The following is a 16,203-nucleotide window of genomic DNA, read 5'->3' on the forward strand; positions in this document are numbered from 1 at the left end:
GCCCCAAGTAGGTGGGGTAGAAAGGACTAGAAACCTGGAGGCATGGGAGGACCGGTTTGTTAGTGAAGTTGCCTACCACAAATTCAGAGAGTGGTGGCCCGAAAAGAGGTTGATACCTGAGCGTAAAATTATCACCCGGGATCTTTTGCCTCACAAGCCCAATGTGCTGAGGCAATTCAGAGATAGAGCTGGATGGGACTACTTCATAGGCCATATGGATGATGCAAATAAGCACTTGGTGAAAGAGTTCTACACCAATGTGGCCCACATCAAAAAGGGTACCACAGTCACCAAAGTGCGGAATTTAAAGGTGAAGTTTGATGGCAAGACCATCAATGACTACTTAAGCTTTATGGAAGAGGATGAGTCCTTGTACTTGGACAAGATGAAATTGGGTGAAGAACCCGTCCGTGGTTGGCGGAGTACTTGGCAATCCCAGGTACCACCCCCGAGTGGTTGACTACGGGAGTGAAGATATTGAGGAGAACATTGAACTTCGAGGCTAAGGGGTAGAAGACATTTGTGTGCAGCAGACTAGACCCTACCACCCACGACAACTCACTCCCGATTCACCGGGCAATCTTGGTAGCATTTATCATGGCGGGGTACCCGATCAATGTCAAGAATGTGATGTCCTGGGTCATTACACGGTTAGTAAATGAAGGTGACAGGTCTTATCCATTCCCCAACTTCCTGACGATGTACTTGGAGGACCTAAATGTGGAGAAGCACAAATTTGATGTGAAAGTGAAGGCAAAGGCACCTTTCTCGTGGTATAGCCTACATGGTGATGGCAACCCTAAGGGCAAGCACTCCAAGGGCAAAGCCACTACTTCAACTGGCCATTCTGAAGAGCCAGTAGTGGTAGTGGCTCTTACTCAGCCACCCTCCACTGCAATAGACATGGCCCCAGGTCCGTCTACTTCCTCAGCTCCAGAGATACCCTCCACCACTACCTACCCATTGATTGCCCACCATCTGAGCCAGGCCCTCACCAACATCAACAACTGGATGCAAACAACTACTTCTAAGTTGTCTGTATTATCTACTACTGTGGCAGCTCAGTCAGCACCTCCTCCTCCACAGGTCCCATAGTCCATTGATGACACTCTCAAGGATCTTCTGGACAACCAGAAGAATATCCTTGAGAATCAGAAATTGCTTACGAACGTTGTTGATTCACATGGAAGGGTCTCAAAGAGCTTGCTAGGGAGGCAAAGAAGATGAGGAAGACTCGGGCTTCAAAAGAGTTGGTGAATGAGCTGCGGGTCGAGGTTGAGAGATTGAAGGCGGATCACATACCTTTGAATTTTCTATTACATGACCCAACAGCAGCAGCCCAGCCCCAACCAGAGCAGGAGTTCGGGAGGCCTCCCAATAGGAAGAGGGTGATCCCCCAGTCTGACGATGTAGTTATTCAGTTGGCGGACCCACCGGAAGCTTTCTCCAGCCTGCCCAGGATGCAGCCCAGGAGCCAGTTCAAGCCCAGGTCCCAGCAAAGCCACAGACCACAGGGAGCCAATCACAGGTTCTCGAGCATACATAGGACCTAGGGACCCAGACTTAGGATCCCATGCAGACGGACGACCCATATGGAGTTTCTTTTTCCTCTTTCCTCTATTTTTGTGCTTATTTTGGTTAGTTGGCATTAAGGACAATGCCATCTTTCATTTGAGGGGGTAGCCCTATTTAGACATTTGGATGACTGTACATATGACAGATTCTATGCTTTCTTTCCTTTTTTATCTTTGGTATGTATATAATTTCAACATTTCATAACAGCTTTTGTACTTTTTACCTTGGGTCTGTATATAAAAGTTATGTTCTTATGTATATATTCATCTCCCCTATTGTATATTCGATTAAATCCCCTCTTGTACATATTCATTTTACTTTACGCATTTTTCCTTTTCTTAGCTTCTTATTTTATGTTCGTAGCTTCTTGTTTTGAGTTTTTGCAATTAACCTTTGGTTTTCTTAATGCCACGGTTCTTTCCAAAGGTGAAATTTGTGTGAACCGGGTGGCTCTTCCCGATGATGGATGTCATGATAACCTTTTTTAGGGTTTGAGTCTGTTTTTCTTTTTACTTTTTAGTAGTTAGTTGGTAAGGGTGCCTCAAGCAAAGCTTCACTTGGGCCTAGCACATTTACCTTTGATCCTATGGTCAAAAACAAATTGTTGTGTATATGATGGTAAAAGGTATGACCTTGAGACTCTTATGTTGGCCGATAATCATCAAGTGGTTTTTCGGGACCATTGTGTGCTCAAATATTATCTAAGGTTGTTGTGGGCCCCTGACTCTGTGTCTTTAGCGAGCCATAGCTTGTGTGGTGAGAATTTGAATTGCAAGTCCAAGTCCCGAGCTGTTGGTCTAGAACTTGCTCTGAATGATTGTCTAGGCAAAATCCTAAGTGTAATTTGACTTGAGACATGATTATAGGCTCTCCTTGATCCGAATGATATCTTTAACACTTTCATAGCCTACCAATGATAAAATCCCTAGTCAAACCTTTTGAGCCTTAGACCTTTTTCTCAAGAACCACGATACAAGTCCTTACCCGTTCTGAAGATTCCCTCTCTTGGCACCCGATCTTTCCTTAGCACATGGCAAAAGTATAAGTTTGGGGGGAGAAACAAGGATTGCAACAAAGTGGTAAAAAGGCATAAAATGAAGAAAAGGAAAGGCAATGAAAAAGAGAGAAAAGCAAAAATATAAAAAGAATGTTCAATGTAGAAATGAATAAAGGGATTCAATAAAAGCAACCAATGAAAGGTGTGAAAAGTTGAGAAAGGAGAAAAGATTTGAAATGAACAAGAAAGAGTGACAGTGTGTCTCTCTAACCCCTTAGGAAGAAGTGAAATAACTTAAAAAGTCAGGTGAATGTGTGACAAAATGAAGCAAAAGAATTGCTAAAGGGAATATGGAACATACTTTGACCAAACATTTCCTACCCTGAACCAAAAGCCTTCACTATGTCTCCACAAAATCCCTATATGATCTTAAGTTGAATGAAACTTACATTAGCGGTGACTCACATAAGGGGCAAGCATGTGGTACTTAGAGCCGGACTTGTGACTTTTCCTTGAGAGAGATAAGTGTATTTCAATTAACCTCGTTCTGAGTGCTACTATCTTAAATGTGAGGTTTGCTTAGGGAGAGTCGAGAATGTGTGAGTTTGGGTTCCACAATGACCAAAGTAATAGAAATAGTTTCTTTGATGTGTTGAGTCAACTCTTGATGTTCTTGTGTCGCACTAAATCCATGATATTTAAAAGAGTGAATGTTGTTAATGATTCATTTGAATTAAGAGCAATTGTTAGTCCCAATTGATGCTAGATAAGGTCACTTTAGGTCGGCTGAATTTTCTTGGATTGACTATTAAAGGGTGGGTCTTATTTTGTTTTCTTGAGGACAAGCAAGAACTTAAGTTTGGGGGAGTTGATAACTAGGGATTATGATGCATTTTACACTCTTTCTTACTTAAGTTTTGATTAGAAATGTGTAAAAAATAGTCCCAAAGGCTCACATGTTGTACTTTATTGTAGGGTTTGGTCAACAAGGCGAAAATTTGTCAAAAACCAGCTCAAAAAGGAGTAAAACATGCACAAGTACCAAGACCAAGCTCAGTAAAACAGGACTAGTGCGGCCGCATACCATTCTGTGCGGTCCGCAAAGATGAAGTTCAGAGAGTATGTATCTCAGGCAGCCAAGCAATGCGGTCGCAAAGTATTTTGTGCAAACCGCACTGATTTCATTGCGGCCGAATTCAACTTTGTGTGGACCGTATTAAAAGCCATTGCAGGCGCGGTGCATTTTGAACGGTCCGTGGTGGCCAACTTCATAGAGCAGATTAGTCAGCCAAGAGCCTTAGTACGACCGCACTCGATTTTGTGCGGTCCGCACTAGCCCCGCAGGGGTATTTTTGTCTAGAATTTTTAGCCTAGTATAAATAGTTTTTTCCCCATTTTTAGGTCATCAGTTGTATTTGGACGAAGAGTTGCGCTCGTGAACAGTTCTCTTTTACCATTTTGAGTAATTTTAGCTTAGTTTCATCATTAAATCTTCAAGTTTTATCTAGTAATTAATTATTATGGGCTTTTCTACATCCGTTTGTTTGTTTTATCATGAGTAGCTAGACCCATTATCTAGGGTTGTGGCTTAACCCTAGTGTGAGTAATTGATGGGTCTTGTGTTTTAATGTTTGATTGTCTATGTGTGTTTGATATTTGGACTAATTTAGGGTTTTAATGTTGAATTAGTGATTGCAAACACTAGTTTATGCCTAGTTGACTTTGGCTCTTCTTGAGAAAGAGAGCCTAAGTCTATGAAATTGGTCCAACAAGGAATTAGGGCGTATTCAAGATATTGATAGCCCCAATTAAAGGGTTAAACCTAGAGATAGTAATACCTGTATTGAACCTCAATTGTTTGCACAAATTATCATACCCAATTGGTCTTGAGAAAGTCAATTCGGGCAAAATCATTCGAACTATCGAGAGGTATAGAGTGAGTAGAATCGTGCAATGGTTATATCATACTCCCCAAATATGACAATCTAGCCTTAGACTCGAGTATCCGTCAATTATCACCTAAGAGATAGTCACTTCCCTAGTGCCTTTTACCTTTTTAGACAACTTCCAATAGTTTAATCGTAGCTTTACTTAGCCTAATTTAGCACCTTGGTAGTATAAAATTAGAAGTAAAAATCAAAACCAACAATGTTTAGAAGTGCAATTAGGAACAATTACGCAACACCAATTTAGATAGAAACTCAACTCCAATCTCTAGCTCCCTATGGAAATCGATCCCGACCTTCTCGGGTAAAAGCTGTTTCGACCTCTCTTGCTACTTTGTAGTAGTAGAGGGTTGGCCTTGATCACCCCAACCCCCAAGAAAAAAACCTAGCCGCCTCTCTATTCATCCTCCTCTCCAAATATACCCCCCACTCACAAAAAACCCTAGAGACTTTTCCACTCCTTCTTCAACCTGGCAGCCGCCACCAAGAAGAGACAGAACTGAACACCCTTCTGAAAACCCTACCAGCTTCCTTCTCCATCTCACTCATTTACTCCCTCATTCTCACATAATACACTCATAAACTCATTTTCTCCACTTGAAGTTCATTGTGGAGATCTGAAATATTAAGCTATGAAAACTACACAAAAACAGTTGTTAAAAAATGCTCCAAATAGCCTAAAAATGTTAGTCTAGATCAATGGTTTCAAAAAGCTGTATTCATCCTGCATTTCTGGGTTTCTTAGTTGATCTAACTGGGTTTATTGTTGATGCGTGGTTGTTCCCTATCAACTTGTCACGACTCAATTTCATTTTAGGTCGTGATGGCGCCCAACACCGTTTTTATGTAAGCCAACACTGATCAAACTAGTGATTTCCCATTTAAATAAATTACTAAGGGGGCATTTGGTTGGAATACGATTTATACCGACATAAGTTATTCCGATATAAGTTATGGGATAAGTTATGCTGAGATTGTTATTTATTCATTGTTTGGTATGTCATATTAAGAATGATAATTGCATAATTTCTAAGAAGAAGGTATAAGTTATACCAGTGCTAATTACCCCACCTTCTATAAGGTATAAGTTATCCTAGTGTTAAAATTAACACCGGAATAACTTATACTTGGTTTCCTAACCAAACAGAGCATTAAGGTGGTATTAAATTTTTATACCACCCTTATACCTTCTTATACCTCGTACCAAACAACTCCTAAGTGGAACATGTCCTCACTTGTTAAAAAGATTTAGAGATTTGCAAATGTAACATAATTAAGTGGAAGCAAGTGAGTACAAATCAAAATCATATAAACAAATCCAAAATCATAAGTTTATTAGTGTGTGTGCCAAGACCTGGTGTCACAAGTATGTGGGCATTCTAATAGAATATAAAAAAGAATACTAGTCTACTTTCTGAAAGGAAATAGACAGAAAAGTATAACATAAAGAAAACTCCAGGTGCTGCAGAACGACTCAGAAGGCAGCTCACCGTGAAGTCTCGAAAGGGGGATCAAATCTGCGCGCAGACTGATGCCAGATGCACCTGTCTCAAATCCTATACAATTAAGTACAAAAGTGTAGCGTGAGTACATAAAAATATGTACCTAGTAAGTATCTAGTCTAACCTCGAAGAAGTAGTGACGAGGGATCGACTCCGATACTTACTAAGGGCCAACAAAATAATATTATGATCTGATTAAGCATGATATATAAAGATAAAATAAAATTCAGAACAAGAAATAACTGAACAATTCTTTCATCATATTTAAGGACCCAAAGTAATTCCTTCATTTAAAACAATAATATATCAAACAATGAATTTATACAAGTTATAAAAAGGACTTTTTGTTGTATTATCACACACGAATTCCACCGAGGACGTTCGGCGCGATCCAACATAAATGTAAATTGTGCACTGCCGAGGATCGAACGGCCCGAACCATAGATGCATCTAATTACCCTGATCGCGAATCATACATGCGACGCGGTCAAATATAAATTTATCAATAAATCATAATCCTTCCTTGATTCTTTTCGAAATAAAGACAATTCAACTTGAAGCTTTTAAACCCTTGGAAAATCCTCAACTTAATTCCATTTGTTACAATTATAATCAAATAACGGCGTTCACAAAGCGTGGTATAAACTAAAAGCTATCCGGACATAAACAGGAACAGTAGCTACGTATGGACTCTCGTCACTTCGTGCGTATGTAGCCCCCCACAATTAAACACATATTAATTAAGTTCACCTATGGGGAAGTTTCCTTCTTACAAGGTTAGAAAAGAGACTTACCTCGTCTCAAGCTTACTTCCAAATTTAAGAATGCGCTCAAACCCTCAAATCGTAGCCGAACAATTCAAATAGTGCAAAACCTAATCAATATATGTTCAAAAGTTCATAACCCAACTATTAAGGTGATTACCCAACTGTAAATGCAAGATTCTTAAAATTCATCCACGGGCCCACATATCCGGATTTCGGAAACTTTTGAAGGAAATTGTTACCCATAACCTTAGGAACATAAATATATGATTTTCACTAAGTTCCATAACTATTTTCGTGGTAAAATCCCATTTTATCAAAAACCTAGGTTTTCCTCTAAACCCATGATTTTCACCAATTTATATGTTATAATCTATCCATAAACTATGTATTAAACTCAGATTAGGTAGAAATTACTTACCTCACAAAGCTAGGTCGAAATCCCCTCCTTAAAAGTGCTCAAATCGCCCAAGAGTATAATAAATGACCCCAAAAATGCCAAAGTCCCGTTTTTAAAACTCATTGCCCAGCTGCCTCCTTCATCGCGAACGTGAATGACTCAGACCTCCAGAAGGCTCTACATCGCGAACGCGACCAAGGCCTTGCGAATGCGGAGGCTGGCTTGGCTTACCCTTCACGAACACAAGGACTGCTTTGCGAATACGGAGGCTGGCTTGGCTTACCCTTCACGAACGCAAGGACTGCTTTGCGAACGCGAAGAACAAAATAGCCCAACCTAGCCCAGGCTACTCTACGCGAACGCGAGTAGCCTAACGCAAACGCGAAGGTCACCGGCCCCAGACCTTTGCGAATGTGTAGCACACTTTCCCCCCAGTCCCAAATTCCTTCTACGTGAACGAGATGTTCCCCTCGTGTTCGCGGAGAAGGAAACCAGAACTGGAGCTTTTTGGTTTCTTATACTTTTGCTCTAAGGGGTCCGAAACTCACCCGAGCCACTCGGGACCCCGTCCAAAGGCACCAACAAGTCTGTAAACATGATATGGACCTAATCGAACTCTCGAAACACGAAAATCAACAACGAGACCAAGAATCACAGCTCAAACCCAAATTGGATCAAACTTTGAACTTCAAGTTCTTCAATTCGCTTCCAATGTGCCGAAACGTATTTAATCTACTCGGAATGATACCAAATTTTGAGTGCAAGTCTTAAATGACATTACGGAAATATTTTCGGTTTTGGAATCCTATTTGGACCTCAATATCACCAAAACCTGCTCCAAACTAAATTTAAAGAACTTCAAAAATCCTTCAAGAACCAACTTTCACTATTAGGCGCCAGAACGCTCCCCGGTCATCCATAACCTAATCCGAGCACACGCACAAGTCCGAAATCATCATACGAACCTATTAGAACAGTCAAATCCCGATTCCAAGGTCGATTACTCAAAAAGTTGACCAAAGTCAAACTTGACTTTTTAAGCCAACCTTAAGGAACCAGGTGTTTCGATTTCAACCCAAACTCTTCCAAATCCCAAAACCACCCCTGCAAGTCATAAATTAGTAAATCAAGTATGGGAAGTATTATTTAGGGGAACAGGTTCTAGAAGGCAAAACGACCGGTCGGGTCATTACATTCTCCACCTCTTAAACAAACATTCGTCCTCGAACGGGTTTAGATTTATACCTGAAGTGCTGAATAAGTGTGGATATCTGTTCCACATGTCCTCATTAGACTCCCAGGTCGCTTCCTTGACTAGTTGGCCTCTCCACTGAACTTTTACCATGGAAATCCTCTTGGATCTCAATTGGCAATCCTGTCTAGCAATAATGGTAATTGGCTCTTCCTCATAAGCCATGCTATCATCTAGCTAAATAGTGTTGAAGTCTAACACATGTGACAAGTCGGCGTGGTACCTCCGGAGCATAGACACGTGAAAAATCGGATGAACCTCTGATAGGTTGGGAGGTAGAGCAAGCTCATAAGCAACCTCCCCAACTCGCCTCAACACCTCAAATGGGCCTATAAACATGGGGCTCAACTTGCCCTTCTTCCCGAATCTCATAATACCCTTCATCGGCGAGATTTTCAAGGGAACATTTTCGCCTACCATAAATGACACGTCAAACACCTATTGATCTGCGTAGCTCTTTTGTCTGGACTCTGGTGTGCGAAGTCGTTCCTGAATCAACTTTACCTTTTCTAAGGCATCCTTTACCAAATCAGTACCATATAACTTAGCCTCGCTGGGCTCAAACCACTCGATGGGAGAACGACATCGCCGACCATATAAAGACTCAAATGGAGCCATTTCAATGCTGGACTGATAAGTGTTGTTGTAAGCAAACTCGATCAAAGGCAAGAACTGATCCCACTATCCCCCAAAGTTAATCACACATTCTCTGAGCATGTCCTCTAATATCTAAAATGTCCGCTCTGACTGACCGTCGGTCTGGGGTGAAAAGCAATTCTGAGCTCTACACGGGTCCCCAACTCACTCTGTACGACTCTCCAGAAATGCTAAGTGAATTGAGGGCCTCTATCTGATATGATGGAAATAGGCACATCGTGTAACTAAACTATCTCCCGAATATAAACGCGGGCCAACTTCTCTGAAGTGTAAGTAGTTGCAACTGGAATGAAGTGTGCCGAATTGGTCAACCTGTCGATAATGACCCAAACTGCATCAAACTTCCGCAAGGTCCGTGACAACCCAACTACAAAGTCCATAGTAATGCGCTCCCATTTCCACTCTGGTATAATCATATGCTGGAGTAGGCTACCTGGCCTCTGGTGCTCATACTTAACTTGCTAGAAATTTAGGCACCTAGCTACATACTCAACTATGTCTTTCTTCATCCGTCGCCCCAATAATGTTGTCTCAGGTCATGATACATCTTCATAGCACCTGGATGAATGGAATACCGAGAACTATGTACCTTCTCTAAAATCCTCTCCCTCAAGCCATCAACATTAGGAAAACATAGACGACCCTGGACTCGCAGAACACTATCCACACCAATAGAAACCTATTTGGCACCACCCTATAGTACCTTCTCTCTGAGAACTGCCAAGTGCGGATCATCAAACTATCGAGCTTTGATATGCTCCAACAGTGAATACTAGGCAACAACACATGCAAAAACTTGTATGGGCTCTTAAATATCCAACCTCACAAGTCTGTTAGCCCTCTACATATCCAAAGTTAGTGGCCTCTCCTCTGCTGAAATGAATGCCAAGCTACCCATACTCTCTGCCTTTCTGCTCATGGCATCCGCAACTATATTCACCTTGCCCGGGTGATAAAGAATAGTGATATTATAGTCCTTCAATAACTCAAGCCATCTGTGTTACCTCAAATTGAGATCCATTTGCTTGAACAAATATTGTAAGTTGCGATGATCGCTGTAAACCTCACATGACACCTTATAAGTAATGCCTCCAGATCTTAAGAGCATGAACAATCACGGCTAACTCTAGATCGTGCACAGGGTAATTCTTCTCATGAATCTTTAGCTGGCGTGAAGCATATGCAATAACTCGCCCCTCTTACATCAATACACACCCCAAGCGAATACGTGAAGCGTTGCAATACATCGTATACATCCCCAAACCGGAAAGCAACACTAGAACTGGTGTTGTAGTCAAAGTTGTCTTGAGCTTCTGAAAGCTCGCCTCACAATAATCGAACCAATAGTACGGAGCACCCTTTTGGGTCAATCTAGTTAGAGGTGCTACAATGGATGAAAAACCCTACACAAACCGGTAATAATAGCCTGCTTGCCCCAGGAAACTCCTCATCTCGGTCACCAAAGTGGGACGAGTCCAACTCTGAACTGCCTCAACCTTCTTGGGATCCACCTTAATACCCCCTCTTGATAAAATATACCCTAAGAATGCCACAGACTCTAGCCAAAACTCATACTTGAAGAACTTAGCGTATAACTTCTGTTCTCGCAATGTATGAAACACCACTCTCAAATGCTGCTCGTGCTACCCCAGGCTACGTGAGTAAATCAAGATGTCATCAATGAAGACAATAAAAAAGGAATCAATATAGGGCCCGAACACCTAGTTCATCAAATCTATAAACGTCGTTGGGGCATTAGTCAAGTCGAAGGACATCACTAGAAACTCATAATGGCCATATCTACAGAAGGTACTCTTCGGAACATCTGAGTCCCGAATCTTCAAATGATGGTACCCCGATCTCAAGTTGATCTTACAAAACACCCTAGCACCCTGCAACTGGTCAATCAAATCATCAATACGCTGCAACGGGTACTTGTTCTTGATGGTAACCTTGTTCAACTAGCGGTAATCAATGCACACCCGCATAGTTCCATCTTTTTTCTTTACAAATAGCACTGGTGCACCTCAAGGTGATATGCTTGGCCTGACGAACACCTTTGCTAACAACTCCTCAAGTTGCTCATTCAACTCTCTCAACTCTTTCAGAGCCATACGGTATAGTGGGATAGATATAGGCTAGGTACCTGGAGCCAAATCAATACAGAAATTAATATCGCGATCTGGTGGCATGTCTGGAAGGTCAGAAAGAAATGCATCGGCAAATTCTCGGACTATTGGCACTTAATCAATCGTCGAAAACTCTGCGACAGTGTCCTGAAGATAAGCTAGATAAGCCAAACAACCCTTCTCGACCATATGTCGAGCCTTCAGAAAAGAGATGACCTGACTAGCTGTACTAATAGAGGAACCTTTCCACTCCAATCTTGGCAACTCTGGCATTGCTAAAATAACAGTCTTGGCATAACAATCAAGGATAGCGTGATATGGGGATAACCGGTCTATGCCTAGGATGACCTCAAAGTCGGTCATATCAAGTAATAGAAGGTCCGCTCTAGTCTCGTAACCACAGAATTTGACCACACAAGAATGATATATTCGATCCCTAACCATAGAATCGCCCATAGGAGTGGACACATAAACAGGAGTTTCCAAGGACTCACGAGGAATATCCAGGAAATGAGCAAATAGAGATGATACATATGAATAGGTAGATCCTGGATCAAATAACACCAAAGTATCCCTACCATTGGGAGTGGGTGTCGGTAAGTTCAGTTTGGTTTTGTAGAAGTTCGGTTCAGTTTTTTTGATTTTCGGTTTGCGATTTTAATAACCAAAACTGAACCAAAGTATTTTCGGTGCGGTTCGATTTTCTTGCGGTTTGGTGTGGTTATTTCGGTTTGATTTTTCGGTTTTAGGATTGTCAAATTGGGCTTCTTTCTTAAAATATGCACTAAGAATATATGCTTATTGTATTTGCTAAGAATTTGTAGTAATTAGTACTTTTTTATTGTTGAATTTGCAATTCGATATTTTCTTAGTAAGAGCAGTTATGATTTGCACATTAACTGAAAGTAACAAATGAAATTTATGTTATCATCAAAAAACCAATAAATATCATAATTTGTTGAATAATGATCATGGTGGTAAAAATTAGAGATCCAAGAAGGGCATTTAGAGTATGTCTTGGAACTTTTAATACAATAGAGGATGTAGCTCGAGCTTATGATAAAGCTGCTATTGAATTTAGAGGTCCTAGACCTAAACTTAATTTCTCATTTGCTGATTACACATCAATTCAATAGCACAAAACTACTACTTCAATATCTTGTTCAAAGCAGCAGCAACAAGAGCCGGTATAGTTAGAGCACGGAATTAAAACAGATGTTGGTATTGGAAAAGAAGAAGAATTTTAGGATCAATTAATGAAATGGGATAACAAGATTCAAGAATGCTTGAACATGATGGATTTCAATGGCCATTTTTTAGATTATGCTGGAGGGAGTATTGCTCATAGCTTCTAATGATCACTTTCAATTAAACAAGAATTGGAAAGGAAAGTAGAAAAAGAACAAAAGAATTTGTTGTAGACTAAGACGTTTTTCATGCCTATTCAGTTTTATAAAATTTGGGATATTTAATATTTCTATTTTTAGATGTACTTCAAGTTTTCCTCTTTTGTTCAGATTGTATCTATCATTGGTAAATGAGAGGCTGTAGGACACGTATTTAAAAAAAACTTCGGTTTTTTGGTTAAACCGAAAAATCGAAATACTAAAACCAAACATCGAACTGAACACCAAACGTTTTAAAAAAATAAACCACAAACCGACCAAAAAAATGAACAAACTGAACCATATAAACCGAAATTATCGTTCAGTTGATTTTTTCGGCTCGGTCGATATTATGCGCACCCCTACCTACCGCAGATAGAAATAATACCTATGATAATGGCATCTGAAGCCACTGTATCTGGTCTGTCCAGAAAAGCATAAAATCTAGTTGGAGCGCCGACTAACTGGACTCCCCCTAATTGAACAATAGTTGGCTGACCTCCCCTTGCCTGTCACCTATAGGACGACCACTACCAACCTGTTCCCTACCTCTAGGTGGTCAGACGGCTGGTGCTACAATCATGGGCTGATGGCCTTGCTATACTACCTTGCCCCGAAATCTGGGACAGGTTCTCTTCATGTGACCCAGATCTTCACACTCGTAACAACCTCTCGGTACCATGGACTGCTGCCCTGAAGTCTGACCCTGATGGCCGGAATACCTACTAGAAGAACCATGAATGGCCGGTGGGCGGTATGGCACTAAAATAGGCAATGGAAGAACCCTGATGAACTGGTGGGCGATAAGAACTCTCTGGAATAGCACTAAAATAGGTTTGCGTTGGAGCACCCCGAAGAGGTGGTAGGGATGGATATATGGGCCAGCTAGGCTGACCCCTCCCAAATTGACCTCTACCCCTATCCGGGGCACCTCTAAACTCTCTAGAGAATCGGGTCCTCTTGTCCTCCTGCATCTGTTCTCTACCCTTCATGCAGTAGCCCTCAATCCTCCAATTAATATCCACTACTGGCTGATAATCAGTACATATCTCAACCTTCTAGGACATACTAGCCCGAATACTTGGGTGCAACCCTGCAACAAATCTCTTCACTCACTCTGCGTTCATATGAAGTATCATAAGTGCATGGCGAGACAACTCAGAAAACCTCGCCTCATAATCGATCATGGACATCTGACCCTGCTCGAGCTGCTCAATTTGACACTGCAACTCTTCCCTCTAGGAGGGTGGAATATACCTATCCAAGAAAAGCCGCATAAATTGGTCCCAAGTCATGGGAGGAGAACCCACTGGCCTTCCAAGTCCTCATGTTGTACAATCTGTCTCTGCACCTATCAATGAAGTCTTGGGGATCCTCATGCCGCTCACCTCCGAAGACGGGAGGGTGTAGCCTAGTCCATCTGTTCAAAAGCTTCTACGGCTCACCGGCCGGAGCTGGTCTAGGCTTGGGTATAGCCGCTGCAACTGGCTGGGCTCTGCCCGTGGGTAGTGTACCCGGAGTCTAATATACTGTAGCTATATGCCCAGGATCCTGAGCAGTAGGGGTATGTGCTCTCCCTCCCGCCTGAGATGTGGCAGGGTTTGCTGGAAATAAACCATCCTAGGTCATAGAATCCATGAATCACGGCATACGACCCATGACCTCCTGAAAGCCCAGTGCCGATATGAAATCTACCAGAGCTGGATCTGCTGCAGACACCTCACCTTACTCCTCAATAATGGGATCCTCTTTTAGATCTGCTGGTGGTGCAACCGGGGCTACTCTGTGATGTCCTCGTCCCCTACCTCGGGCCGATGCCCTCCCTTGGCTTCTGCCTCGCCTCTAGCAATGGGGGCAGCAGCTCCTCCCGGGTCCTGAACATTTGATGCACGTGTTCTCACAATATATGAGAAAATAAGAGAAAGGAACTTAGTATGCCATCAACTGCGCAATAGGAGATGAATAAAGAGTAGTTTCCTAACACCTTATAGCCTCTTAAAGATAAGTACAAACGTCTCTGTACTGATACGCAAGACTCTATCTAGTCTGCCCATAACTTGTGAGACCTACGTAAACCTAGTGTTCTGATACCATGTTGTCACGGCCCAATTCCATTTTAGGCTGCGATGGCGCCCAACATTGTTGTTAGGCAAGCCAACACTGATCAACCTAGTGATTTCCCATTTAAATAAATTACTAAGTGGATAACATGTCCTCACTTGTTAAAAAGATTTAGAGATTTGCAAACATAACATAATTAAATAGAAGCAAGTGAGTACACATCAAAATCATGTAAACAAATCCAAAATCATAAGTCTATTAGTGTGTGTGCCAAGACCTGGTGTCACAAGTATGTAGGCATTCTAGTAGAATATACAAAAGAATACTAATCTACTGTCTGAAAGGAAATAGACAAAAAAACATAACATAAAGAACACTCCAGTTGCTGCAAAATGGCTCAGAAGGCAGCTCACTGTGAAGTCTCGAAAGGGTGATCAAATCTGCGCGGGGGACTGATGACCAGATGCACCTGTCTCAAATCCTATACAATTATGTACAAAAGTGTAGCATGAGTACATAAAAATATGTACCTAGTAAGTATCTAGTCTAACCTCGAAGAAGTAGTTACGAGGGGTCGACTCCGTCACTTACTAAGGGCCAACAAAATAATAATATAAAATTCTAATTAAGCATGATATATAGAGATAAAAATAAAATTCAGACCAAGAAATAACTGAACAATTCTTTCTTCATATTTAAGGACCCAAAGCACTTCCTTCATTTAAAATAATGATCTCTCAAACAATGAATTTATACAAGATATAAAAAGGACTTCCAGTTCTATTATCACACACGAATTCCACCGAGGACGTTCGGCACGATTCAACATAAATGTAAACTGTAAACCGCCAGGGATCGAACGGTCTGAACCATAGATGCATATAATTACGTTGCTCGTGAATCATACATGTGACGCTGTCAAATGTAAATTTATCAATAAATCATCATCCTTCCTTGATTCTTTTCAAAATAAAGACAATTCAACTTGAAGCTTTTAAACCCTTGGAAAATCCTCAACTGAATTCCATTTGTTACAATTAATAATTATAATCAAATAACGGTGTTCACAAATCATTGTGTAAACTTAAAGCTATCCGGAGATAAACAGGAATATTAGCTACTTACAGACTCTCATCACTTCGTGCGTACGTATCCCCCCACAATTAAACATATATTAATTAAGTTCACCTATGGGGAGGTTTCCCTTTTACAAGGTTAGAAAAAAGAGACTTACCTCGTCTTAAGCCTACTTCCAAAATCAAGAATGCGCTCAAACCCTCAAATCATAGCCGAACAATTCAAAACTATTCAAATAGTGCAAAAACTAATCAATATATGTTCAAAAATTCATAATCCAACTATTAAGGTGACTACCCAACTCTAAATGCAAGATTCCTAAAATTCATCCTTGGGCCCACATGCCCAGATTTAGGAAACTTTCGAAGGAAATTGTTACCCATAACCTTAGAACATAAATATATAATTTTCATTAAGTTCCATAACTATTTTCGTGGTAAAATCCCATTTTTATCAAA

Source organism: Nicotiana sylvestris, chromosome 11 (assembly GCF_000393655.2).
Source record: "Nicotiana sylvestris chromosome 11, ASM39365v2, whole genome shotgun sequence".
Lineage (NCBI taxonomy): Eukaryota > Viridiplantae > Streptophyta > Magnoliopsida > Solanales > Solanaceae > Nicotiana > Nicotiana sylvestris.